The sequence below is a fragment of the Panthera pardus genome, unplaced genomic scaffold, assembly GCF_024362965.1.
Source record: "Panthera pardus isolate Hobbes unplaced genomic scaffold, ASM2436296v1 HiC_scaffold_16, whole genome shotgun sequence".
NCBI classification, from domain to species: Eukaryota; Metazoa; Chordata; class Mammalia; order Carnivora; family Felidae; genus Panthera; species Panthera pardus.
The window spans coordinates 156,816,087-156,837,949 of NW_026526721.1; the positions used below are offsets into that span (position 1 = coordinate 156,816,087).

A 21,863-nucleotide genomic window follows, 5' to 3' on the forward strand; every position below is an offset into this window, starting at 1 on the left:
TGCACCCCGCGAGCCCCCCCCCCCCCCCGCCTTCCCTGTGTCCCCCGGCTTTTCCAGGAGGAAGGTGGGGTGCCCAGCGGGGGCGGGGCGCGCCGGGCCGCCGGGCCGGGCTGTCACGTGCCCCCCTCCCCCGCCACTGCGGCGGGAGTTCCAATCAGAGCGCGCCAGGGGGCTCCTCCTGGGCAGGAACCACCCGGCTTGGCGGCGGAGGGTGGGCCGCCGTCACCTGACCGCCCGCCCCCGCCCCCCGCGAGTAAGGGGCGGTGGTAGCGTCTGCTCGGTTACAAATGGCCCCTCCCGCCCCGCTCGCCCGCTCGCTCGGGCTCGGCGCGGACCCGCCCGGGCGCGCTCCTCGCGCCGGTGCCCGGCGTCCCGCCGCCCTGCCGGGAACCGGCCAGCGGCCCCCGCCACCCCTAAGGGCGCTGCCGACACCCGGTGCAGAGGCTCGCCGGCGGAGGTCGCTACGGGAGGCTGGACCGCGGAGGCGCGCGGCTCTCCCACCCGCAGGTGAGTGTGCCGGGCGGGCGTGGGATGCTGCGGGGACAGTGCGGGGCACTTGCGGGTCCTCGGGTGCAGACGCGGAGCCGTGCGACGCGCAGGTTAAGTTTGCGGAGCGAGTCCGAGGTCGCTCGGTCTCGGCCTTCTCCTGCCGCCCCGGTGGGTTGGGGTCTCCTGCGAAAGCCTGGATTTGGGGGAAGGGCTTCGGGAAATTCTGGTCTTGAGATACTTGACAAAGGTTGAAAAGACACAGCAGGGGGAGCGTATAGCTGCAGCTGACAGGGGTTGGACAGGTGCGTTCGAGTGTGCGTGTGTGTGCTGGGTGTGTGTGTGCGTGTGTGGCTCCTGGCGAGGAGGAGAGCCCGAGACAGGGCGAAGTCCCTGCGGCGGGTCATCCATCCCCCAAAGCCACTTAGATGCCCGACAGGGAAATTGCGCTGCTCTGAGGTGGTCACCGGGTGGGTAATAGGCAGCGAACCACAGACTCCCCCCGCCCCAAACACACACCCCGGATTTCTGATATGCCCCTGTAATAGCAGGAGTGGGGTGCTTATAAAGAGTGTGTGAGATTTTAAGGCCCCAGAAAATATATATTCCTTTTACCTTTTAACTTCTTGGCAGAAATTAGTGTTAAAAGTGCTGAATCATGCAAAAAGACGTGAAAAACAATGGACTTCATTTTTTGGTAAAGTTTTTCAAAGCTTCTAACATCTGTGTTTCTGGATGAATGCTTTAAATTTAAGGTGTAGGAATTGGGTATTTAAAACCACATTTGAGACTGTGCCCTTGTCTTTGAGTATCCGCTGCTTTTCATTCTTTAGTGTGAGTTGTATCCATTCATTATCTCTTACCGCCCTCCCCCCTCAAAAAAAAAAAAAAAAAAAAGACGTGTGTGTGTGTGTGTGTGTGTGTGTGTGTGTGTGTGTGTCCAGGATTGTGAAAGGAGTAGAGGAAACAGTCCTCGGAAATAGAAAACATCCTCCTTTGATGAGTGCAGTGATGGCCAATTTGATTTGTCATATGCCACTGAAGGGAATGTCAAGCTGATAACATGCAGACTAGAGAGAAAGAAACAGGAGTTGCCCATGGAGGAAGAAACAAGCCCTAATCCAATTGTGCTCATCAGTAACAGAGCTGAAGGCGAGTGCTTCCACATTGGAGCCTGAGTCCTCCTTGGTGGAGACGGGGGGCACAGTTTTTGATGCAAGTTCTGAGGTCAGGCGCCAAGTAACATAAAGATGGTTTTTTAAAAAATCAGAGTCAGGATTAGTAAAATGGGTGTGTCCAAAGACAGCTCTTGTCCAGTGACTCTGGGCCGTACTGTCTGAACTGCCCAGTGGCCTGCTGACTCATAAGGGAACCAGCATGGCTTAGCAGGGTTGGGTTTTACTTGCAACTCTAAAAGAACTCCATCTGCAACCCTCCCCTCCCCGCAAATAATAAAAATAAAAGAGAGAAAGCTCCAGCAGAGACCTCCATAAACAGAGAAGCTCACCTCCTCTTCTCTTCTTCAGGGAGGTTTTTCCCTAGCCCTGGACTTGTCACCTTCATTTCCATACCTGTCATCCATGCTTGTGCACAGAACATTTGGTTTGACACAAAGATTTTAATCTAAATCTTAGCGTGAGAAAGAGTGGCACTCCTAAACACGATCATGTCAAAGGTATTTGCGAAGGATACAGAAAAATGGGAATATGAACGATTAACTGAGTTTTCTTTGCAGTGCAGACTCCCTTAACATTGCAAGACTAGGGAGCCCCACCCTGTTTCTGAGTATCTGCATGAAAGGCCGGGAAAGGAATTCGACAATTGCAGTGGTGCAGGGAGAGGCAGTTTCTAGGCTTGGATATTACATTTACTTAAATGTTAACTGAAATTTTGGAGGGCAGCCTTTAATCCATAGGTAGGTCTTGAAAGGCACAGTGTCATTCTGTTTCACTTTGACAGCCTGTTAAATATCCATTTAACTTTCAGAGGTTGATTTTGATAGAAAAGGGATGTGAAGTGGGAGCTGCTTCCAAATGTTAAGATCCCAGGGCTTAAAGACATGATGGAAACACAAATATTGAAGCACATGATAAAGCCAAAAAGAATTATTTTTGCTCTGGTATTTTTAATACAATTTATTTATAAAAGTAAGTTTTTTAGAAAGAGGGGGCTCATTTTCAGGCAATAAACCTGCTTGCAGAATAGACAACCATCTGGCCTCTCAGAACAGACGTGCATAATGGGAACAAGGAACAGGTGAATGAGCTCACCTTCTACTGCTTGGTCCTTCAATCCAAATCCAGTCATGTCACCTCAGATCAGAGGAAGGCCATTTCTGCAACTCGCCAAGGAGATTTCAAATCTTATTTCAGATCTGTGGGAAAGAAAATGTTTTGAGCTGCTCTGAAGAAGGAGGCAATCTTTATAAATTCACAAATCATTATCATAGCCATGCTTACCCGCAGTGTCTACTGCAGATCTGACCATGACGAAGAGAGACACCGTGCCTTTTTTTTTCCTTTTTTAAAAAACACACTGACAATTCAAAAGGGCGCCTACTTCATGGTACCATTAATTTTTTTAAGATAAAATAGATTAAGAAGAGAAAACGATACGTTTCCCCTGATGGCTAGAGTGAATTAATGCACTACCAGGTCTGGAAGTGGTGGCCAGTTAGCAGTATCTTAACAGTTATTCCAGACTGAAGTGAGACTCGGGAAAAATTCTATGTTCTGTTGAGAACCAATGTAGGTTGAAAGCTGCTAAAACCACCTTCTGCTTTTTTCATTCTTTCTCATACTATCTGTCTTCTCTTTAAAGTCCACAAACCACACCTACAAATCCTAGCACCTAGAAGGCTCTGAGATTTTACTAGGAACACACAATCGGATAAACTGCCTATGATTATGGGTCATTTTGAAATCCGAATAGATTTCAGCTTCAGCCTCAAGAATCGAATTGCTAGGATGCCTCCGGAACTTTGCTCAGACACCGGTACCCTGGCAGCCTGGTTTCAAAGAGGGTCTTTTCCTAAGATTTGCAGTCATTATTTTGTGGAAGTTAGCTGTGCCCACTTGCACAGTTAATTGCATTGAGAAGGTTCCAGAACAGTACTTCCTTGAGTTCTGACAGTAAATATGTACACAGCATTGTGTGAGGAGCATTCCAGAACACCCACCTCCCGGTGAAGAGAATGTGCTGGCTGAATAAACACCTGGGCTGCTTTAGCCTGCCAACAAATTTCATTTTTTACCGTAGGAAATGGTGTTTCATCTGAGCTTTTTCAGGACCCTAGAGAGCCTTGCAGGATGGAGAGGAGCATCCAATATCTGACTTATTTTAGAGTTGGCCTCCAGGAATCTACCTTTTTCCATTTGAGGATGTCAGGTTATGTGCATTTTGCAAGGAAATTGAAGAAAACTCACTTTGCTAATCTACTTATTGTAATGAGCTGTAAGATTAGTAATATTAGTCATATCAGTGGGTTTATGTATTTAAAAGTTAATATATTTATGTATTTTTGGGTACACGAATACAGGGTTGGATTAAGTGTTACTAGGAAGCCGCCTTTAAAAAACCATTTGGAAACTGCTGCTTTAAAATCATGTGACATTACATACTTGTACATACGTCTCCTCAAAATTAAAGAATACACTCTGGTGTGCACATTTTGCCACACATGCATGCATCCGACACAGATTAGAATTGCTATTTAGGATTATTCAGTTTGTTTATTTTGAGTAGACTTGGAGTGGTGGGGAAGGTTTTCTTGATTTATTTTCTGGTGGATGTTGGGTTCTGATTCTTCTCTGCTTGGGTATCTTCGTACTTAGGACCCTCAAGAAGAGGCAGTGAACAAATAAAATAGTTCATATTGTAAGTAAAGTATATTTTTTACAATGTGTCTTCTTTTAGGTTACTCATACTCTAGGTTTTAGAATTAAAAATAGCACGAGAAATAGCCTTTGTCCTGATGTAGTCCAGGATGCATCTCCTTTGGTCAAATTCCTGTACATCTTCTTTGCTGCTTATGGAATTTGGAAACTATCCAGACTGCTATTGATCTAAATATTTTCGTCTTCCCAGGTCTTCCCTTGATACGGTGAATGGAGACTGCTCTTCTGCCTGAGAGTGGTTCAAAACGTAAGTTCAACAAGCCAAATAATGAAATGTCGATAATTCTGGACCTCCATGCAGAACAGTTTGTCTCTTTGTTCCTTCGACCCAAGACTCCAGCCTCATAAGTAAGATATCACCCCCTTGGGTTGGGGGAGGGATGCTTAACTTAGACCACACAGCGCAGCAAGGTAACATACAGCCACCATCACAGCCATGGAGTGGCATTCTTCTCTACTCTGCTTACCTCACCATTTTTCTGGTAATAGAATATGAACCTTTGGTGTCTGGGTGATGCTGGATTGACACTCCCCCAGATGCCACATCTTTCTGGATGGCCCTGCCTATTCTAATCTTCTCCTGGCTCAAGCAGACAGATTCCAGTATGGAGGCACATCTAGCCTCAGGACCAGAGTTCTTTTGTGCCAGATGAAATCCTGTGGCTGCTATGAAGCTCCCTTTCCTACCATGTACATTAACCAAGATGTGTCTTTAGCTCAGCTGGTATGGTCATACTATAGTGATCTGGTGTACTTCATTCATAAAGCAGGAAGTGTCGAAATCTGTAGGAAGCCATTGTTGTTTCACACAAAGACACTGGGTTGTGCAGGATTTTGCAGATTTCCCCGATCAGTCCACCCTCCCCACTTTGTGGATATCAGGTTCTTCCAAGTACCTTCCAGCTCTTTACAGAGTGAGCTATGTGTTCTTGGAAAGGGACTCAGTGCTAGTTTAGACCCCTCCCTGCCTCTTTAGAGACCTCAACATGTAATTTAAGGTATTTTTTGAAAAATTCTTAGGCATTTGATGCATTTCATCGGTGGTCAGACTCTAGAAAGCTGATGTTTATTAAGAGAAACGTCTGCCCTACCTTCGCTTCCCCTTGCTTTTCTGCCTTCCTATCTCTGCCCGCTTGCCCAGAACATGGATTTCCATGTAATTCAGTTCACTAAATCTCTCTTCATTTTTGTTTCACTGCAGAGTTTATTGCTAGAGCTGCTAATAGACTTTCAGCACAAACAGTATATTGATCACTTGAAATCTTGTTTGAGCTTGACTGAATATGCATAATGGGGTGTCAATCGGGGAAAAAATCTCATAATAAATGGCAGCCAACTTATATTCATGAGAAAAAATGTCTTGGGCAGCGCACAAAATATCGTGTTTACTGTAGCATGACAGACTGATTGCGCTGCTCTCCCTCACATTCATCGGATAGATATTTAATAGCAAATGCAAGGCTAGAATACCAAGATCTCGAAACCTTTCTTTCTTTGTTTGTATGGGGAAGCATTTTTGCACATTCTGTAGAGTATAAACATCTAGAACCACAGCCAGCAAGAAAGATCTTTTCTACCTGAGGAATTCAGAAATTGCAAACAAATCTGTTTAAGTTGATGTATATTTAAAATCAGCTACTGATTTATGCAGTCCATATTTTTTAAGTTTTTACCATGTGTGTATCAGTGCATATACTCACTGTATGCAAATACCATTTTCAATGTGTATATGGGAGAGCACAGTATATTTAGAGAAAAGCCTGCTTTACATAAATTATTTTTAAGAACAACTGAGCAGTGAAGTACCCATGCGTTAAGAAGGCTACATCTTTTTTTTTCTTTTAAAATTTGCCAGTAAATGATAAGTAAAGATATCTCAGTTTTATTAAGTTTTATGTGCAATTCCTTAAACTCTGTTTTCCCGACAGAGCAGTGATTATGATGGTAGGTATGTCTGGGGAAGTGATATTTTGGGTTACTGTCTGTAGTTGACGCAGAGCTGACTCCTTGACTGCTGGTTGTCTGTGTAGAGTCTGGCCAGAGGAAGCATGGAGTATTAGTGTAATCCTTCTTTATCCCAGGACAGTGTGGGATACATTATACTCTCTCAGCCCTCTGGGTGGGGTGCAACCCAGCTTCCATTAGGAATTCTTTGTCTCTTATAAGTGAATGAAATCAATGGGCTCTTTGCTAATCAGGTTTTAATTGGCTTTTTTATGGCAAAAATCAAATCATACTCTAGACAAATGTCTCTTCCAGTTCCTGGGCAGTATTCAAGAATTTTGGAAGTGTACTGTGGCAGAATTTTCACTCTTTAAATCTCACGTCGTATCTGATAACCAGAAAAGTCGACTTATCACCAAGAGCGGGTGTATCACGGTATAACAGACATGACATCAGGCCTCGATCGTGTCTACTCTCGTTCTGCAGGGTTCCAAGAACTTTTGCCTAGTCTCATCTACTTCATTAAATTGCTTTTGATTTATTGTTTAAGATTTCTGATTTGCAAGAAGAGAGAATGTAGATTTTGCCGAGAAAATGGGATTATCTGAGACGTAGCAAGTTGCAGAGGCTTAACAGTAAATGATTACGTGAGAGCTACGTATTTTGGTAATATCTTTTATAAGTAGAATCCTTTATCTATATATTCCCTTATGTATGTATATAGTTTTGTAACAATTAGAAACCATTTGTCATATGTGCTTTTTTGCACAAAGAGAGGCAATCAAATTTGATAGTTTAAGCTTGGGGAATTATGCTGTTGAGATTTTAGCAAAAGTGAGGTTATATGAGAACTTTAAACTTGGGAATTAGCTATTTGCATAAACTTCATTACTTTTAACCTACAGAGAAATGTATGTCTGCAAATGTCAAAACTGGGACTTATTGGATGTCACCAAATTACATCCGGGGAAAAGAAAATTGGAAAGAAAACGTTTCCCGGAGAAATTTGAGTCTGAAAACTGCATTTACAGGCCTTGCTGTTGTCTTAAGTTTTGGATTGTTTTACTAATTTATTTTAATTAAATGAGGGGATAAAAATTATTAGGAATTAGGTAGAAGTTATATGAACTATTTTCTGATTTAAAGATGTGAAAGATTATGTGTTTGTAATATAACACCCAGCTTGGTAATATAAATACCCAGTTTTAATAGACTGCTTTCTTCCCAGTCCTTAACATCCTACTGTGAGAATATTTAAGGACCGAACAAATTTAAGCGCATATAGATCTCTTCAGTAGAACTGAAAATAACTTCAGGATACTCACCTGGTTCTTTGCTAAAGCTTTTGACTTGTTTTAAAAGAATCTTTATTCACTATAAATTTCAAAAGCAGAGTTGCATTTGCAGCTGGTTCTCAGAAATGTACTATGATTTCTGAGGTTTGATTTTCATATCTGCTAAATGGAGATTTGGAAGTGACTGAAACTCCTGTATTTTTTTCTTGTAACTGCTGCATTTTCAGACACCAGAGTCCAAGCTCTTTTCTATTAGATGCAGCATAATGTTAACATTCCTTTAAAGAATAGCAGTGGGACTACTTTTTCTTCCAACAATGATGTAAGGAATAACGAGGTTGATGTGATGGATTAAGGGTAATCTCCTTTTTGAAAATTGGCGTTTTTTTTTACTTTAATAAAAAACACATTCAGATAAAATAAAGAAAAATTACGATCTACTAATTCAATTATCAATGAAGTCGTTTGCTATATACTACTTTTAATAGATCTAGGTTTACATTTAATAAAAAGTTTATTTGCTCATGCTAATGGAAAATCCACAGGCAATTTGCTTAGGGTATGTAACTTCCAAGCTTATATAAGTTACTTTCACTAGGAAACACTGCGACACAGAGGAAACCTTTATTAACCCCCCATGTGCCTCTTCAGAATCCATATTCCCCATGTAAGTGGGGATTAGCTTGGGGTCATAGTCAGCCAATGACTTTTGTACACTTACTGATATATAAATAATATAGGTACGTTGTAGGAGTATATATAATACACTTCCTGTAAGCATATTGTTATATTTATTAACAGTTAAGTTCATATGCCACATTCCAGTTTAATTCAAAACCTAGTACTGAGAAGTAGACATAACCAAATGTCCTGTAACATTAAATAGGCTTTACTGTTTCCTCAGCATAGTTTTTGTTTGAGATACATGCTGTGTAAACATTTATTTTCTTATTGATAGGCAGACCCACCATGGCTGTGTAGGAATTTGGTGAAAAAGTGAGGCGTGGTAGGAGTTTTGGGTTGTTTTGTTTTGGTGTGTGTGTGTGTGTGTGTGTTGGGGATGGGGGCTTACAGTCTCAGTCTAAAAAATAAATCAAGTGAAACCAGTTAGTCCTACTTACAGCTTAAATCTCTTCATCTTGCTGTGGGCCTTGGCCCCCTTATGACCACGCTTTGGTCACACCGACAATGCCAAACCCATTGTCTGATGGACTTGATTTTGTCTCGTGCAAGCAGACGGAGGACCCAGTCTATGAATTCTGTCCCTAAATCGAGAATTTGAAACCACAGTGTCCTAGCCAATGTTATTCTCCTGCGGGGTAGCCAGACCCTCTTCAGCATCTTCATTTTGTTGCTGTGCTCTTTTGCAGACCCCTGCAAATATCTCTGTTTTCCCATGAGTTCTTCAAAATCGTTTTTCTCCCTTCTTGTTAAAATAAAAGAGAAGCATTCAAGACAAGACTTTAAAATAGGAAACCTATAGACCCACATTGTTAGGCTCTTCCACTCTCCTTTAATCTCTGGAAATAATTTGGGGGAGCATGAGTTTTCAGCCTAGATAAAATCCTAAGTCAGAGCCTTCATGAACATGCTTTAGGAGATGTGACTTAGCCAGGTGTTTGTGGATCTGGGATTCTGGTGAAAAGCAGGCAGACACATACTCGCTAGGCAAGGATTTAAATTGACAGTAAAATAAAAAGCAAAACAGCACAAGGTGAACATTTATAGAGATGACAACTTCTGTTTCTTTGGAGATGTTAGTAAATGTAGGAAAACTGGCCCAATTCCAGGTCTCCTTCTTTTTTTTTTTTTTTCCTTGTGTTACAGTGCAGGGATGCTGCTGGCGGTGGCCACGATGACTAAACATTCTTAATTTTTCTGGATCTAAACATGAGGCTGACTGGGCTCCTCACAGAGCCTATTTCTTGAGCAGCGTTGTCCAGCGGAACTTTCTGTGGTGACGGAAATGCTCCGCATCTGCAGCGTTCAGTATGGAGCCACGAGCCACATGAGCCTCCGTGCCCTCGAGATGTGGCTAGCGTGACCGAAGAACTCCATTCCCGAAGTCGTATTTAATTTTAATTGCGATTAAAGTTGAAAAAGCCACAGGCAGCCAGTGACGACATGGTGGACGGCATTGCCTCAGAGCACCGGGGGGAGGAGGCCCGTTTGCCACGAAGTCTCCTTCGTGGACGACGTGAGCTGAGGGCAGTGCGGGCTGCGGAAGCTGGAGGCGGGTGGGCACCGACCGCGGTGTTCGCTCGACGTGGTGGCCCCTGCACAGCCACCTTGCAGATCAGGTGCTTCTCTTGCCTTCTGGTTCTTACGTTTTTAAATAGAACTGCATGCTTTCAGTCAGGACACGGTGCATGGTCGTGTCACCACCCTTCTTTGGTTGTTTTCTTATTTTACTGTGGTAGGAACACTTAGAATGAGGCCTCCTAAAAACAGGCTTTTAAGTGTGCAGCACGGTATCGTCATGTATAGGCGCAACGTTGTGCAGCACGTCTCTCGAATGTCTTCATCTTGCATAACTGAAATTTCATACCCGTTGATTAGCAACTCTCCCTCCCCCCTCCTCCAGCCCCTGGCGACCACAGTTCTGTTCTTTGCTTACGTGAGCTTGACTATTGTTGTTGCTCTGAGACCCAGTCCCCGACTGGGCGGTCTCTGTTACCCCAGAGCCTCTCGGGGTCCTGGCTCATTTGTTTGGCTCTGCGCGTCCATCCGAGGTGCCCTCAGAGAATGCTGGCTTCGGAAGAACGGGTTTGGGGACAAAGGGCTGGATTTGCCCTTCCAGAAGGTCCTTCTACCGCTTCTTTGTGGTCACCACACCCTGTTGCACATGGTTAGGGCTTCACCAACTGATTTACACGTGCACCCTTGTGTCTGAAAGAATTTACCTGAAATGTGCTTAACAAGGAAGCACAGACCCTTCAGTCAAGCCAAGACCAATTGAGAAGTTGTGACAACGCATTCGTCCCACAGACACAGGCCTCTTGCTAAGAGCAGCTACTGCCTCTTCCATAGGTGTAGAGGGTCTTCAGACGGAATTGACTGTGATGGTCTCAGAGCCTGTTCCAGTACATAAGAATCACTGGGCCGGTGGACTTCTTCCTGGCGGACGTTGGGGTCTTTGGCTCCTGCCATCCTAAGACTTTGCAGATAGACGTGTGGGGAAGAAAGGGAGTAAAGGATGCTTTGCAGCTGTGACTGTCCCCTTTGTGCCTGCCCAGGGTGACCCCATGCAGCCCAGTACGCATAGGAGGCTTTGATCTGCATGGGGAAGGACACACAGCCCGGTGGGCACAGGTGGATAAGGCAGCACTGTCCTCAGGAAGCTCACGGCCTATACCTCACCATCTCCCGCTTGACCCCAGATCCCCCAAATTAGATTGTGATTACTTCACAATCACCTAGGAGATTCTTCACAAAAACATAGAATTAGAACATTGCTTTCAATTCTCTTCACTCTGTCTTCATGGTTAGCGGGTTCTCAAAACCTGCTGATGCCGGGTCGTGCCCCAGACTGAACTGGAATCTCTGGGGGGTGGGGCCTGGACGCCAACAAGTTTTTAGGTCCCCCCAGGGGCTCTGCCACCACTTGCATCTGGCTGTATCGGGAAGAGTTATGTCTGGGATGCCCACCCCCGCCTTAGCTTGCGTTCACTTGTTGGGGACCTGTGGTGAATCAGGCCCTCCTAGGCCCGTGTCCTGCCTCCATGACAGGCTCCTTACTTCTGTGGTGCCCACCGAGCAGATGAGCCGTAGGACTGTGTCTCAGCAGTGACCACCCAGACGTGGTTTTCCAGCTTCTACTGGGTGTGTCCTTGGGCATAGGTATAGGTGAGCCTGGGCCCTTCCCACCCGCCCCCCAGGAATGTGGAATTGCACCCCAGGAACCTCCGCAGCCCCTCCTCCCATGGTGCAGCGTGGTTCCGAAGCCCTGCCGTCTCCACTCCTGCCACGGTCCCCTGCAGTGCCCTGTGTCTGGCCGTTCTGATGCTGACCTCATTCAGGCCTACACTGATTCTCGTCTAGGCTGACTGGAAATGCCCTGTTGGTCTCTGGCTCCTTGAATTGGCTCTGCTCTTCTCTCCAGTCATCCTTGTGGGCTTGCAGAGGGGCTCCTTGTGAGGACAGGACCGGTCCCATCTGTCCCACCTTGCTTTCAGGGACCCTGCCCCCCCCCACAAGCTGCACGCGGGGCTCCCCGCCCCGCAGCCCCTGTACTTGCCCACTCTTCTGCGTTTGTCCTAATAATCTCCCTCAATGCCTGCTTCAAGGAGTGCCCGCAAGCTTCCCTCGATGCCTGTGGCCACACCCCTTGTTCCCAAGGCCCCCCCCCCCCCCCCCCCCCCCCCCCCGTTTTCTCCTACACCTCTGGTCCTCGGCTCTCTTTCCTCATCTGCCCCCTGCTCCTAGCTGAGTGCCTCTAGGGCCCCCTGCCACCCCCAGCTCCCTCCTGCAGGCTCTCCGCCCTGCCCCTCGGCTCCCAGGACAGGGCCTTGCAAAGGCTCTGTCTGCATCACACAGCCCTACCGAGGTGCCTGTGGCATCACCTTCTGGTGCCCTTGACTGGATGCTCTTGGCAGTGACCCAGGCTTTTGCTTTTTCCCCTGAGTGGATGTGCTGGGCGTTCATCTTGGGCCTGCCAGCCTGCAGCTTCTGCTCCTGTCACTGCATCTGCCCCGCACACACGCACACGCACACGCACACACATGCTCGAAAGCACGCGCAGGCACATGCGCGCACACGCACACAAACACGCCCACAGCGCTCGCAAGCCCATGCACACGTGTTCACACGCATGCACTGTTTTCCCCCCGGTGAACTCTGTTCCTTCTTGCTGTTACCTCCTCCTTCCCTCCCTCCCGTCAAGCTGCTCACCCATACCTGCCTTCTCAGAGCAGCTGCCCAGCGCTTTGGTGGCACTTTTGGAAATTCCTCCACCCCTTCCTTTGGAGGAACAAGAATTTTGAAACTTGGCTGGCAAGTATTTGTACTGGGGAGAATGGCAGTAACCCTCTTGCTCTTGCCCTTTGCGTGCCGTCCCCCAGTCTGCAGCTTAGCCGACCTGCCGGGACAAGTTGTGAAGTGTGGTCCAGTGGGCACAGCGCCTCTGTTTTGTGCAACTCCTGGCCATGCCCAGGAAGGCCCCTTCTGGGGCTGCCCCTTTAGTCCTCCTGTCCTGGAGGTCCCTCAGAGAATGTGGGGGCAGCCGGGCCCCTCCTCCCTCCTCCAGACAAGTGTATGGTGTATGCTCTGCCCCCCATTCCCCACAGGGGAGGGCAAGCTGTGGGAGGGAGCTGATCCAGGGTACGGAGAGGCCTCACCCACCCGGGGAAGTTGGAGAAGTTTCCAGTCTTCTGAGGGGGAGGAGGGAGAAGATGTGAGTGTGAGGGGGCAGGGTGTGGGATGGAAATGCAGGGGTGTGGGCTGTGCTGGTGTGGGGTAGGGGAGCAGGTGGGAGAGGCAGAGGTGAGTGCCTGCCTTGCCTGCTCACCTTCTGGGTTCCGTCTTTGGGAGGCAGGAAATCCCCGCCAGGGCGACCCTCCGCTGTCCTCATTCCACCTCTGTCTTTGAATTTGCCCATCTTGGTGCTGCCTCACTGAGGCTGGGCTGGCTGGGATGGGGCAAGGTCCCCCTCAGCCGTGTCATTGTCTCCTGGCCTAGCCGGGCTGCCTAGTGCGGGGGAAGAGCCTTTGCCGCGCTTCCTGGAGTCGGTGGTAGTGCTGATGTGGGCGCTCCCTCCGCCTGCCGTAGGTAGTGGCTGACATACCCACAGCCTTATGTGGGCAAGGAGAACTGATCCCAGAGGGAGAGGGCTGCAAAGTCCCCGTGGATTGTGGCCCTGAAGACGGCTGTAACCGTCCAAACTTGAATCTCAGCCAGGAGGCCCTTTGGCAACCTCCGGGAAGAAGCATGGTCAGTCTCCCTTGCCCTCCTCGGGTCTCCCCCCTGCCACAGCCCCACTCAGTGCCGGGAGCTCGCCGGGCTCTGGACTGCGGCGTGCCACCTTCCCGTCCCTTGGCCACCCCGTGGGCTCTGCGGTCTGAAACGAGTGGACTGGACGGCTCTGGGAGGCCCCCCCCTCCGTGAGCGCCTCCCACCAGCAAGGCCAGCACCTTCTCCACCCTGCTGTCCGTCTCTGGCTCACAGTTAAGCCACTGACAAAGGACAATCCGCAACAAGCCTACACAGAGAAGTCCTTTTGTGTGCAGGATGGCCCAAGTCTCCAGATTAGCACCATTTATATCTTTATTTATAGGAGTTACTGTACTTGAGAGTGGTCAAACATCATCGCTCGAAGAAAATTGTTGGGTCATTCGATTTAAAGCGCACCGAGAGGGCCCACTGTCCCCAGGCAGCGCCGTGGCCAGGCCAACGGCGGAGATTTGATCGGATTTGTGAGCGGGTGACAGTGTACGTGCTGACGCAGAGGCAGGGTCTCGCTGGCAGGAGTGGGCGGGCTGGGCAGAAGCCGCCTCACGGAAGCAGGCCCAGGGCGGGCCTGGCCCAGCCGAGAGCCCTCTGCGGAGTGACAGGCAGGCGGCTCGTGTGTGCAGCGGGAGCTGTTCTCTGGGGCTCCCGTGGATTGAGAGAAGCTTGGGCTCGCCACTGATTGAAGGTCACGGTATTGGAAACTAACCTCGTGGGAAGGACGACGGTATTTCCCACCCTGCTTGTCAGCAGGAATGCTCTGTCCACTAGTGAGGACATCCACAGACTCCTTCTGACCTTCTCTCACAGATAGGTTGGCCTGAAGGAGTTGTCTTGACAGAGACGGAGGTGGAGATACCTCCAGTGTGCAGGATCCGCAGTGCCTGGGAAGACTTCCCTGGTCACCAACCCCCCTCCGCCCACCCCCACCCCAGTCTGGCTGCCTCCCAGCAGGTGCTCTGCCCTGAGGGGCCGGGGATGGTCAGGATCATACACTGCGAGGGCTCAAGCTCTGAGGGCATCATTTGAATGAGAAATACCCAGGTATGTGCTCTCCATCCCTCCGGGCTAGGCCTGAATTGGCCCCCTGGGCCCTGAGCAATACCCCCTAGGGCCTCAAGGAAGTTGTTTGCCTCCTCAGCCCCATGATTTAGTATTACTTCCGTTGATAACTATAACTTTGGAGCGGTTCCTCAGCACTTGATGTGGAGATTTTTATTTCATTTTCACAACGACCTGTGTAGTAGGTTCCGATTACCATTTTGCAAATGAAGAAATTGGCTTCGAGAGGGCAAGCCAGTGGCTCAGGGTCACGCAGCTGGAAAAGGTGGAGGCCAGCCGTGTTCTCTGGGGCCTGGACACGGAGTTTCCTCAGGCCAGGCTCCTAGACCGGCTCACCACCTACCCCAGGTGTTTGAGTCGTGAGCTCGGCAAGACGAAAAAGAAGGAACAAATCAGAAGCCCAGACATGCTCCAGGGACCTCATTTCCCAGCCTCCTCTTCGCAGCTGAGCCTCGAGGCCTCTGTAATCCATCCATGTGGCTCCCCAGGGCCCGCTTTCCCTCGCCTCCATACATATCAGTGAGTCATTTCTTCAACCTTTTTTTTCTTAGAGTTTTATTCTATTAGAAGAAAAAGTTTTCTTCACGGTGACTTATGTGTGCCTCTGCAGATCATTTGTCGAAGCGTTCCGAAGACCTTCAGAACTATTTTTGTTTGTTTGTTTGAATATTAGATTTCTGTCTCTGCAAAGTGTGTAGCCATATGCTATCAATTCTGGATATTGGCTTCACTGGAGTGTCCACTCCGTGTATGTATGTATGTATATTTATCCCAGATACAAATCAAATGTTCTGTCTCAGGGCAACCTAAACCTTTGCTGGAGAAATGCTATGAGTTTTGGGAATGGGTTCGTGCTCAGTGGTACACAGAACCTGTCATCCCTGATTCCCCAGGAGATCCATGTTAGCAGGAAGCAAAATCAAGGCAGATGCTTCAGGGGCGGAGGGAAAAGGAGGCTGGATGAAAACCCTCAACACAGGGCCGGGCACCTGAACCTGTTCATAAAAGTGACAGAGCACACAACAGGCTTGGATTCACATGGCCTGGGTTCACATCTTGGCTATTCGACTTGCTTGTTGCTGTGTGCCTTTGAGCAAGTTACTTACCCTCCCTGTGCATCAGCCTCCAAATATGTAAACTAATGGTACTACCTCAAAGGGTGGTTGTTGGGACCAATGAGTATGTGTGTGTGTGGCACCTAGAGAAAGTGCCTTGCATACAGGAGGTGCTTAGTGTTAGTAACAGAATGACTCATTTCTGCAAAGGACTGTGCAGAATGATAGCTGGGGATGTTGCCATCCAACAAACACCAGTAATAATTCCTGTTTCATACGGGCAGAAATGGCTGAAGCTCTAGTGAGGCATCCGCTAAGATCAGAAGAGGCCTTGCCAGCCACATTACAGGATTCAGGGAGATTATGTGACTTACTGCTTATTTAATTTATTTAGACCGTGCCGAGTTCCAGGCAGGATCTGAGCGGTCTTCCGCCTGCTTTCTCTCCATGTGCTGTTGCTTCTTGGTGATTGGGATTAGGCCAAAGATTGGCCCCAGTCCTGCTCAAGCCCCAACTGTGTTGTCATCCATGGTGCCTCCATTTCCCTCGTGCCCACATCTACCCCACCTCCAGAGTCACCACCCAAGCAAAGGCTAAGGTCGGTCAGGGCTAAAGCAAAGGTAGGTCACCACCGCCTACCTCTTTGGGCCTCCACCCTGGCCTCCATTTGACCCACCTGCATCTGGTCTACCTGCCTCCAGCCTCTGCTCCCTGTCCCTGGCCTTACAGCATCCGGAGTGGTCCTTAGAGACACGAATCTGGTGCCATTATGCTTCTAACTCCCCTCTCCCTGCCATGGGCTGTAGCTTCCTCTCTATTTCTTCTTAACACTCTGCACTTTCACTTCTTACTTGGGGTGGTCTGCTTTGTTCCTTTGGCCCCCATTAGCTGGTAAGGGCTACAGGGGCAGGACTCTGTCTGGATTGCTCATTTCTGTACCCCAGCATGGCCTCACACTCACTGCTTGGGGGCAGGCAAAGAGAGAAGTCTGAGAACATCTAAAGACAGAAATGTCCGGGAACCCACTTGCTAAGAAGCTGGCAGGACCTTTATGAGGTCACTGGGCTGGTGCAGGCAGGTGGAGAAGGAAGCCCCTGCACCCTGCCCGCCTGCCATTTCTGCCTCTGATTGCTGGGCAGTGATTCCCAAGCTAGTGCATGTGCTCCTGGGGGATAGGAGGACGGCTCTCCTCTCCCCAGTAAAGAGGTGGCGACTATGAACTAGCTCCTGGGGAATGAAATACTGGGTGAGTTAGAGAGGATTAGTGAAGATTTGTTGAGTATCTTTGGTGCCGTCTTTCTCACACATCATCTCAGCTCATCTCTACCAAAACTTTGTGGGGGGTTAGTCACCTACTTCCCAGGTAACTGATAAGGAAATTGAGGCTCAGAGAAACTACGTGCCATCCTTCCCCCTTCACTCCTAGACTGTCAGCCAAGCCTGAGCTAAACAAAGCTACTCACAAGAAGCAAGGGCTTAAACCCCATCTGCCTTAATGTAATCAAAGCACTTTATCCCCAGGTCAGAGCCAACGTGCGATCTCACGGTGAGGAACGTTCAGATATGATGATGGTCTGTTAAGGAACGTAGACAGTTTTTACCCGAAGAATCTGGGAACTGTCTGGATCTAAGAAAGGGCTGCTTGGTTTCAGCAGTCTGTAACTGGCATAAGGACCCACCTTGTCTGGAGCTCTTGAGCTCTGACAATAAGGTCAGGTGTTGCCAGTCTCCAGACGGAGCACTGACCGGGTCAGGAAAACCCGTGGAGGTGGGTGGAAAAGCAGGCTCAAATCTCCCCCTAGGGGCATGGCCCCGCCTGTGTCTACATCAGCCGCCGAGGGTTTTGAGACGGGCATTTAACAGATGACAACAAATGGCTAAAATAGGGTTTGGTAACCAGGCCGTGATGGAAGGACTGTGTGATCACGGGAGAGTCACAGGCCAAAGGGAAAGACTGAAGAACTCCGAGAACAACAACACTTGGTGGTGGTCCCTGACCTTTTCCCTGGTGGAGGACGCCAGGCACACCTTCGGGTCTCAGCCCTTACTCTTGAGCAGGCCCCACTTCTAGGTGCTGGTGTTGGTCAGACAGATGCGAGCTCCAGGCTCTCCACCCAGATGGAATCCCGAGAAGTAGAGTGCAGCACACAGGGACCCCTTAACCTGCTCTTACGTAAGCGAGTCTCAAATTCAGTCTCAAATTGCAGCACCCCTCATGTAGACGGTGCTAGCCGGAGCAGGGAGCGAGTGATAAGGGCCTTTAGGGTGAGGGTGGTGGGGATTAGGTTTCAAAGACATTAGGGAGTCAAAAGAGGCCCTACAAAGTACCCAGCCGCGCTTTCCAAAAGGAACCACAGGACAGTCCCATCCCCGTATTACCTAAACATTCAGAGATCCAGATTCCTGAGGGAGAATACCTTGAAGTCAGTAGCCACAATCCTGGACTGGGGCATTAGCCTGCCATGTCACCTCATTCCTGTCACTTTCCTTCTTCTGCGAAATAAAGTTTGTCATTGCGTGTTGCAGTGCTGCAAATGCCAAGTTTATGTGAATGCAAACCACATCTGGGTCTACCGTAGTTTCCTTCCAAACACTGATACTTTAATGGAGCCACTCTGACCCTGTAACAGTATAGGGTAGTGTTGGTTTTTATAATTGCTGTCTCGTGATTCCTCCTGAGTGATTCACAAAGCGCTTGTGGTCCAATTGGACCACCTCCACGAGAGCAGGAGTCTTGCACATAGCCAAACACGCTTAGTGCCAAGGCCAGGAAAGGACCCCAAGGGAACCTGGACGGGAGGAAAGCACAGAGCGTTGGTGGTAAGAGGAGCTGTCCCGAGTGATCCACACTCTTCTCGGATGCCCCTGGTGACACGCAGTCAACTCTCCTGGCTCTTGATCCCGGCATACGTTGGCCGTCAGGCAAGTCCGCCGGGTCTTCTCTGGGCTGGGGCGGTCGTGCCTCCGTCCGTTTGTTTTAGGGATATGGACCAATGCTCCAATAGCTTCATACCTGGCGCTGTTGGGTAAAAACTAAAGATGGGAACTCAGGCTCAGGTACCGCTAACAAGCCCCAGGAAGGAAAATGGAGTTTGTCTCGTAATCAGGTGAACAAAGCAATGATTTGGTCTGAGTAGAGCCCGATGCAGTTGGGACAAAAAGTGCAACATGGTTACACAGTGGCAAATCCTGTGAGCAGTACAAAAGTCCTCAACATCCTAAGAGGTTTTTGAAACACACACACACACACACACACACACACACACACACACAAACAGCAAAACCCGAAAAACTCTAATCACTACAATAAACATTTTTCTGTAGAAGATAAAAAATTCTAAATTGAACACAGTAACCTGTAGTCTGTGTGACGTCTCTGAGAACAGTGAGGTTATTTCCTTTAGAATTGGGGGGAAATTGCTTGACATTCCAGTTAAAATTTTTTTTTCAATGCCAGAGAGGAAATTGTTTATAATCAGTATGTGTTCTCTAAATGAAGAATAATTTAACGTAGATTACCCTTTTTTCTTATAAAACAGTTTGTTCACATGAGGTGTGATCATGTTTCTTTCCTCCTATTTTCAATGGCGTCACAGGACATTTGGGCAGTGATTTTTTTCTATACTGGAAAGGGATGGCCTCGTTGTCTCTCCTAGTTTATATTATATATATTAATTTATACCCTCCTCAAAATTCTATTAATTCTTCTATAATACTTAGTTCTGTGGAATAGTTCAGGTATTTCCATGATGTCTAAGAAGAAGCTCGAGATAGGCTTTTAACCTACCCAGATTAGTTCCTTTCTAAATAATGAATTCATTGGGTCTCTTCTCTTAAACACAGATGCTGCAGTATGGATGCAAATTTTTCATTACAGAAATTTGATGAATGTGTTACAGATCCTAACTGAAAGGAAGTATAATTGACCCTTGAACAGCATGGGCTTGAACTGCACGGGTTGGCTTAGACGCAGATTTTGTTTTTTCCAATAAATACATGGGAACATTTTTTTTTGGAGATTTACAACAATTTGAAAAAAACCCACAGATGAACTGCCTAGCTTAGGAATACTGGAGAAATTAGAAAAGGTATTATTGTAGGAAAACAGTATATGATACATATAAAATACAAAATATGTGTTAATCGACTGTTTATGTTATTGATAAGATTTCCAGTTAATAGTGGGCTACTAGTAGTTAATTTTCAGGGGAGTTAACCGTTATAGGGGTATTTTGGACTATGCAGGGGTCGGGGCCCCTAACTGCCACGTTGTTGAAGGATCAGCCATAGTTTGGTTAGGTGTTCGATGCAGGAATAAATTTCCACCGCTTCTCAAGCTCAAATTGGAATGTCAGTTTCCCAAAAAAGAGTGATTTTTGAAAAGAGAAATTAGTTTTTGAAAATCAGCAAGCTAATCAACCACAGCAGATTTTGAATTCCAGTCTTGACCGGGAAGCAGGAAAAAGAATCCTCAAATGTACTATTAAGAGATGGCTGTGTATGTGGAGAATACAAATGGATTTTAATGTTAGAATAAACACAGTATAAATTTGAAATGCCAATCAAAACACATACATTGTCTCCCCAAAGCTATTGTATGTTTGTTGGATGAGCCCTGTCATTGTGCCTTCGGAAGGGTGTAGGTAAATGAGCAGTGGGGATGTGTGTGCCAGGCCCACACGTTCATGTTCACGACAGAGCCTCACTGGCAGCCATGTTCGTCTGTGAGTGGTGAAACATAAAGGAATCTGAAGGTGATTCGTCCCATCGTGGGCCTGATAAATTAAAAATTTGGTGTGTGTGACAATAGTTTTGTAGTCCTAGGAAAGCAAATAAGAAAGCGGAAAGCATTAAAATTAAGTGTTACTTGTAACAAAGCTTTTGGAAATAGACAAATAGAAATGATATTGATTGATTTAAATTGATTTTTTTTCCCTCTTATTCTGGGGAGTCAAGGGAGTGACCCAAAGCTTTGGAGCAGCACATGAGCTGACAGAGTGCTAGTTGGCTTTCTGTTTTTGTAAGAGCCCGAGCAAATTAGAACATAAATGTTGCCTGAACATTTTCTGTTTTCAGACCTGCAAGAGAAAACAGCACCCGTAAGTGGAAACAATGCAGCAATCTGCTTTGTCTGCATGTAGGGACTTTGAATGGACGCTCCAGCCATAAAATACTAAACAACCTCAGCATGCCCTCTCTCCTCATTTCACAAAATTCATTTTTAGAACAGTGTCTTCTAGGGGCTCAATCTTTGTGAGTTTCGGCACCACGAATATGCTCCTCTTACCTAATTTTCTTAAACTGACCAGTACTTTCCTGGGGATGAGTGAGGGAAATGGTGTGGGGCTGGGTATTTATTTTGTGACACTGCCCACAAGGGCACACTGGCCTGTAGGCTGGATGCCAGCCACCAGCCCATCATTTCTTAGTGAAAAGAACCTTTCAGCTCGGTTACCTCCTGGGGAGAGCTGATTTTCCAGCAGTCAGGCTTGATCTGGGTAAATAATTAGAGAGCTGGAGAGCGAAGACATCACCCTAGTGCTGTCTGCAATTCTGCTAATGTAGGCAGACCCTGTGATTCCATCACTGCTACAATCTTAGGGCAGCCTTTCTCTAAAGCTGTACAGAGAGGGGAGGGAGGGAGGGAGGGAGAAAAGGCAACAAAGCCAGTTGCTTGCATTTGTCTTGAAAGAATTAATGACATTTTTCATTCTTTTGGCGAAACCAAGAAAAGAGCTGCAGCCCTTTATCTGCCCATAAGAAGGTAACTTTCAGAGCACCTTCCTCTCCCCAACATCCTTACCTACGAGGACGTGCATGCTGCGTGCAATTACTTCGGCATATTGATTTATTTTTAAAACCGTATTGCCCCTAGTTTACTGGAATTTGCAGGGCTCTGGGTCGTGCAGGCAGATCCCATTTCTCATAAAGCAGACCCTGAAGTGGTTAATAGCTTGTTGTTGAACTTTGCAGCTGCTCATTAAAGGCCAACTTAACAAAAGAAACATGGGCTGTTGCAAAGCATGTGTGTCTCTCAACAAATAATCCAATATTGTGAAACTTTATCACATTTTGTCCTGTCCTTCTGTGTGGTGCCCCATGGATGGAGAAGAACAAGAGTTAGGAACTGGAAAAAATGATTCTCAAGTTCTAGTGAAATTCCCATTTTCCTCCCCTCTTGT

General features: G+C 47.4%; 1 long non-coding RNA gene across 1 annotated transcript in view; it reads left to right on the forward strand.

Annotated features, from left to right (window-relative positions):
* The first annotated feature begins 228 nt into the window (after positions 1–228).
* The window catches only part of LOC128777357 (uncharacterized), a 121,015-nt gene continuing 99,380 nt past the window's right edge, over positions 229–21,863 (forward strand). The window contains exons 1-2 of the long non-coding RNA XR_008422661.1: positions 229–507; positions 4,573–4,629. This is a non-coding gene — a long non-coding RNA (uncharacterized LOC128777357). The remainder of the gene's footprint in view (positions 508–4,572; positions 4,630–21,863) is intronic.